The sequence below is a fragment of the Schistosoma mansoni genome, chromosome 3, assembly GCF_000237925.1.
Source record: "Schistosoma mansoni strain Puerto Rico chromosome 3, complete genome".
NCBI classification, from domain to species: Eukaryota; Metazoa; Platyhelminthes; class Trematoda; order Strigeidida; family Schistosomatidae; genus Schistosoma; species Schistosoma mansoni.
In genome coordinates this window covers 6,838,714-6,844,713 of record NC_031497.1, presented here as the reverse complement: position 1 = coordinate 6,844,713, position 6,000 = coordinate 6,838,714, and positions in this window count along the sequence as shown.

Below are 6,000 nucleotides of genomic sequence, written 5' to 3'. Positions count from 1 at the left end.
GGATTCCAGCTAAGCGGTCTAGGGATTGAGCTTTCGCGTGGGACCGAAGTACCTGAGTTTGAATCCCAATTGCGGGTCCATGGATGCGCACTTTCGAAGAGTCCCATGCTGAGACAAAACTGCCGTCCTGTGCTTCGAGGTCTTTGGTGGTGGTCTAACATCGACCAGTCCGTGTTTTCAATGAAATTGAGCAATCTCCAGAACTTCTTACTGACAACGAGATTTGAAGAATAAAATGAATTTATTCTATGTTTTTTCATCAGTTGTAAGCTAAAAATAACATGGTTACTGAAAAGGGTGCGCCATTTTTTAGTTGATGAAATTGGTACGAGTGTTCGGAAATAGGACCGAGATTCATACTATTTACCGTATTTTAAATGATAAGTGTTAACATGATTTAGTTCATTATTTGTATGATGATTATGAGTATGTACAACCTCTCCTCCCCAACTCTGTAGTAGTAGTTTTTTCAGCATAGGTACGCATTAAATTTTTGCTCTTCGCATTACGACTTTCAGTCCTATTTCAAACATCTTTTTTATCTTCATTAACTACAGTATATCTCTCCTTTATCTCGAACCATAAGATTCTTTGTAACTTGAGGCTGTTTACAGTTGGGGTAAAACCTTGAAATAAAATAAATTCATTTTATTATGCTATTATTGTCCTTTCTAGTTTGTTAAAATCTATCAAAGAAATCAAATGTTTGTAAATATATTTAAAAGTGATATTTTATCTTACACCTATTCTTGGTTATTTTATCTACATTATTGACACCATTAGTAGTATGAAATTATTCTGCTAGTCATCCATTATCACTTTATGATCAATACATTTCCTATTAGCGTAACTGATTTGGTTTTGATCAACTCTATTTGTAGTCTTAGACAGAAGTAATTTCTTATCCAGTATATGGAAAATGTATTTGACTTCATTTTTTAAGATGAACAATGTTTTTTAATGTTGTGAAGTTACCTGAATTTCGATTACGGTTTTTGCTAATGTAAAAGAAAAATCATAAGCTGCTGTATGTTCAAACAAGATAATCTCCACAAAACTCCCTTCTGATAATAATCGTAGTTTCAAAACTTAATCAGTTGAATGTAAAACTCTCAACAGAACATAATAAATATGCACTTTCCCATTAAATAAAACTCATGTTGTGCCTTAAAAATGATCCCACTAGTGTTACTAGTATTATATACTTATTTGTTATTATTGTTGGTTCCCACCAATTTATAGATGAATGTATTTTTTAAGGCTTATTGTCGTGTTATCTTATTTATGCTGGTAATTTAACAAAAAAGTGAACATAATCCATTACATATATATATATCGTTCCTGTAAATGAGTGGATGATGATTATGACCACTAATTGACAATGTTCAACCATACATATGTTAGTTCTTCATGTATTTACTTTTTATGATGTATATTTCGTGTAGCATTTTTGTAAAGTGATAGTACATACGTAAAATTAATACAATACACCCATATATTCTCAGTTTTTTTACCGTCCACAAGCACTGGTCTATTCGTAGCTACCTTAGTAGGCTTTGAATAGATCTGGGAATTACGACATCTTTAAATTTGCCTTCAGTATTCCTACTTGTTCTGTTCAGCCATCAATAATAAACTTATTATTTCTAGAAAATTTTGTCAAGACTGTTATCACATACAATGAGCACCTGTGAGTATATTTAGAGAAAACCTCAAAAATCCAGTGTGTCTGTTTCTCCAATTAGGTATTTAAGTAAAGGTTCATTTATTTTAAGAAGTATTTTAATCACGGACGAACACTAGCTGGAGTATCATCGGAAACAAAGCGGTTACTCATCAAAGGTACTGGATAATCCTCACCATACCACTAATTTTAGTGAGGTTTGGTTACATATCTTCGTGATCTTAGAGAGAGACCTAGATCTTCTATGACCATGTATGTGACTGTGGATGTGCACAATTGAGTGGTCACAAACGAAGCTAAAATAGTTAGTTATTCTTCTTTGGTATATAATGACTCTTTAGTTGGTGTCAGTTCTAGTGATAAATGTCCTCAAATGCATTTCCCTTTAAAAATTACTGTCTTATAACTATAATCATATTTGTTTATTCCTTAAAATGGATTTCAATGGTTCATTTTTTAAAATCCTAATATATTTAGCCTGGTTGTTTGTTAATATTGTTTTACGTAAAAATGTACCAAATACTTTAAGATATGCTTTCTGACTACATCTATTTGGTCAGAGAAACTAATATTCGATTTCACACTTTCTGACGTTTGCTTCAATCAGTTCACCAAAGTATGAAAACTCCCAGTCAGAAAATCAGAAGTGTAATGATTTCTTTAGTTGGAGTAATTTTGACTGGTAATGGACACGAACACTGAGTCCATATTTTTGTCCATCATTTCTAAACTAAACAGCTGTTACAAGAGTTTCTGAAAACTTATCTGTGTTTTTATTTTCATTAAGAAAATATTTCCATTTTATCTTTTCTAATCTCTCACTAATAATGTTCAGTCATTGTTTTATTTAACTCACTAACATGTCAAACTGGTGAACAATGTCACAAACTGAACTGTCGAAAAGTTTTAACTTCCAATGTGAGGTAGATTATTTAGTTGAATGTTCGATTTACATATTAACAGCCGATTCTTTCCAAACACTTGAAACCTGGGTCACGTTTTTGAACATTTTAGGCAAAGCACAATAAGTCCGCCTTCAATTACAGACCTCAATTCTGTCAATCAAAGATAATCACCAGAAATAGTGTGAATGTAATGGTTCCATTTAGTGTAATCCTAGGCGTGACTATAAGTTATAGACGAACGATTCAAGTCTATAACAGCGCCTCTTGGAATTTTGCGTGAAATCCATTTATTTATATGGCCAAATAGAATTCCGTTGTTACTACTCATGTTAGTTCATGATGAAAACCCTGCCCCTCACCCATAACTAATAACGATAACTCGTAATCCCGATTTCTTATAATATTTCATAACCTTTTTTTGCCTGATAATCCGTTCAAGTTTCATAAGGTCACATAAGGACCGCTTAGATGTCGTGCAAGACTATAGCCTCGCCATCTTATGGTTCATTGCTTGTAACAACACTAGTTTATTTCTACATCTCTCATATATTTTGTTCCCTAATTGTAACCAACTTAACTAATGATGTGTAAAAGCCTCACTCTTTTACCTATATCTATCTATCTATATTTATCAGTCAATTGTACAGAATTTTTCCTTTCAACAACGTGTTTGTGCGACACTTCTCTTAATTTTTCTACTTCTATATTTAAAATAATTCACTTTACTAACCCCAATACCTTTTCTTTTGTGCATCAGCTACCTTCTCAATAACTTGAAATGAATTTCACACAGTATTTAATGAAATGTGATTCAGCTGTTGATAAATTATAATTAGTCCACATTATTGTATTTTAGAGAACGTAGCACCAGTGATATGGTTTCAACAATTTCAAAATCCATAACTATTCATGACTAGAAAGTTCAGGAAGGTTATATACTTGATTATAGACCGTCACCAACTATGTTAATTTTTCTCAGTTGAAGACAAAAATGGAACTAACCTGAACATTTGATTGTTCAAAGACTTAATTTATCCAAATATGCTCCAACCAACATTTGGAAGTTCGGATTCGAGTAATGATGCACAAAAGAAGCAGTAGTTCGTAAACATTACTTTAAGAATCTGAACAGAAAATGAGTAGTGGAAGGATTTTAATAATATCATCTTCAACAGGTCTGAATTGTTTCGTCGTTAGATTGTCTCTTAACCGCGTTCTGAAAAATATACCTTGGATCAGTAGTTTGTAATATAGTACTCAATTATGAAATAAAGGTGTTTTAGTTAGAAACTATAGAGAAAGCGTTTGTATATTGTATGAGAAACAGTAAGCAGCTATTCCCTATTTTTGTATTTTAAAAACGAGAAAGATAACCTAACGGACTAATAACGAAGATACTGGCTTATAGTTTACTCTTTATTTTGAATACCGTTTAACTCCCGAGGAAAATACTTTTATATACATACAGTTTCGTAGAATAGATAATCTATCTCCCAGTTAGTTTAGTTTACATGTATCTAAGTTCTTGTTTCTACATTAAAATTACAATGCTAGTCACATTCTGACAAACGTTTCCATCAGAACAATCAGAGACATTTAAATAAGTGAGCGAAATAAATAGGTAACCCCCTAATCATTCTTTGACAGAATTTCTGATAATTCTGATAATTGTCAGTACCAAGTGAAATCAGGTTTTTTTACATGGCTTAATATTATAGTGGCACTATCAAAAAATTGGTGAGGTATGCGACTAACGGATTTCTGGTTAAGATAAAACAATCATGATGATGCAATGAATTATTGGATCCTCCCTGATACTCGTCTACCGGCTGTTAGACTACAATGCTTTAAACTGTTATGGGCGGAATAGTAACTTTCGCACAATGGGATATCGCGTCAAGTAGTAGTGGATCACCTATGCTTCCAGATAGGAATCTAGGTATATTTGATGGTGAAAAGAGAGATATTAATAAGTTATGGGAAATACTGCCCTAAGTCTTTATGAATGATGAAGTTTTCTCTTGAATGAATCCTAAGAAGTCGGTAGGGCCACCTTATCAGCCAGCGAGTGTCAAGAACGGACTAGGTTATTATAGAATTGTCCGAATATGGTCTTAGTTGGTAGAAGTTCACTTATCTATGCCGCTAGAATACAGATCTGTTCAACAGTTATAGATTTGACATGATGTGACAACCTAGGCTATGAGCCTTATGTTGACGTTATATCCTTATCTATACTAACTCTCCCCATTGTGATATTCGATGGTTGCGGCTAAAGGTGTCTTAAGGATACATTTAGGCTATGAAGAAAATAATAAACTCATTGTGAAAAGCAAGAGGTTTCATCTAGGTTAAGCGTTCCCGCCTTCACCATTTCTGACCACTAAGCGTTAAATTTTGAATGCAAACATCCTCAATTATTATATGTTCAGGTCTGCAAATCCTGTGGTTAGGAACCAATACTATAAGAGTCTGTATGATATAAAAAGTGAATAAATGAGTGCATGCTTTCAATATCTTTAGCTTTTAATGTGTCTCACTATCCAACTTGACCGATGGTATATAACAATGTTTCCCGTAGGTATCAGTGTCAAAGTTGAACCTAATAGTGTCAAGTAAATTGAACATTGAGTAGAAAGTTGATAATATGTTCTTCGCTACGTCTCAATGGGTGTAAAATTGCATTTCCTAAGCGTATTATTCAAGACATCGAAACAAAAGCATCCTTCTTTAAATAACGACCCTAATAGAAGAGCCTGGATTGATATCGTACTTTTACCTTACCGCCAATGTACTAAAAAAGAAGTACGAAATCACCTTGACAAAAATGACTGGGTTGTACATATTTATGTATTTAAAGAAAATCTGAAAACGATGAGTAGTGAACTGTTTAGGAATACGTAACAAGTTAGACATCTTGAGGTGTGATATGTTAAAATCGATTACTTGAAATTTTTTACATATGTTCAAAGTTATTTGCTTGTGTGAAAAGATTTTGCCTGGACGAACTGAGTCATGATAAATATTAATAAATATAGGCTTATCGTAGGCCTTAGGTGAGGTCGGTATCAGCCCACTTATTTATGCTACCAAAACAGTAGATGTAATTCAACATTATGGCCTTGCTACGATGTGACTACCTTATACATAACACCATAGATTGCAGCAACTTCATTGTCTACACTGATTAGTCCTGTCGTGAGGATCAGTAAGATTTTTTGAAGCAAGCCATTGAAGAACACGGTTGAGCTCAGGACATTTATATACTTAATATACGAACGATGGATGTGTAACAGCTTAGGTTGATTAGTTAATAGTTGACTTCAAAAAAACTAAGTTTATGTCAAAACAATAGAGCTCAAATATTCATTCACTTCCTTATTTCGTATCGAAATTATATTTCCTATCATC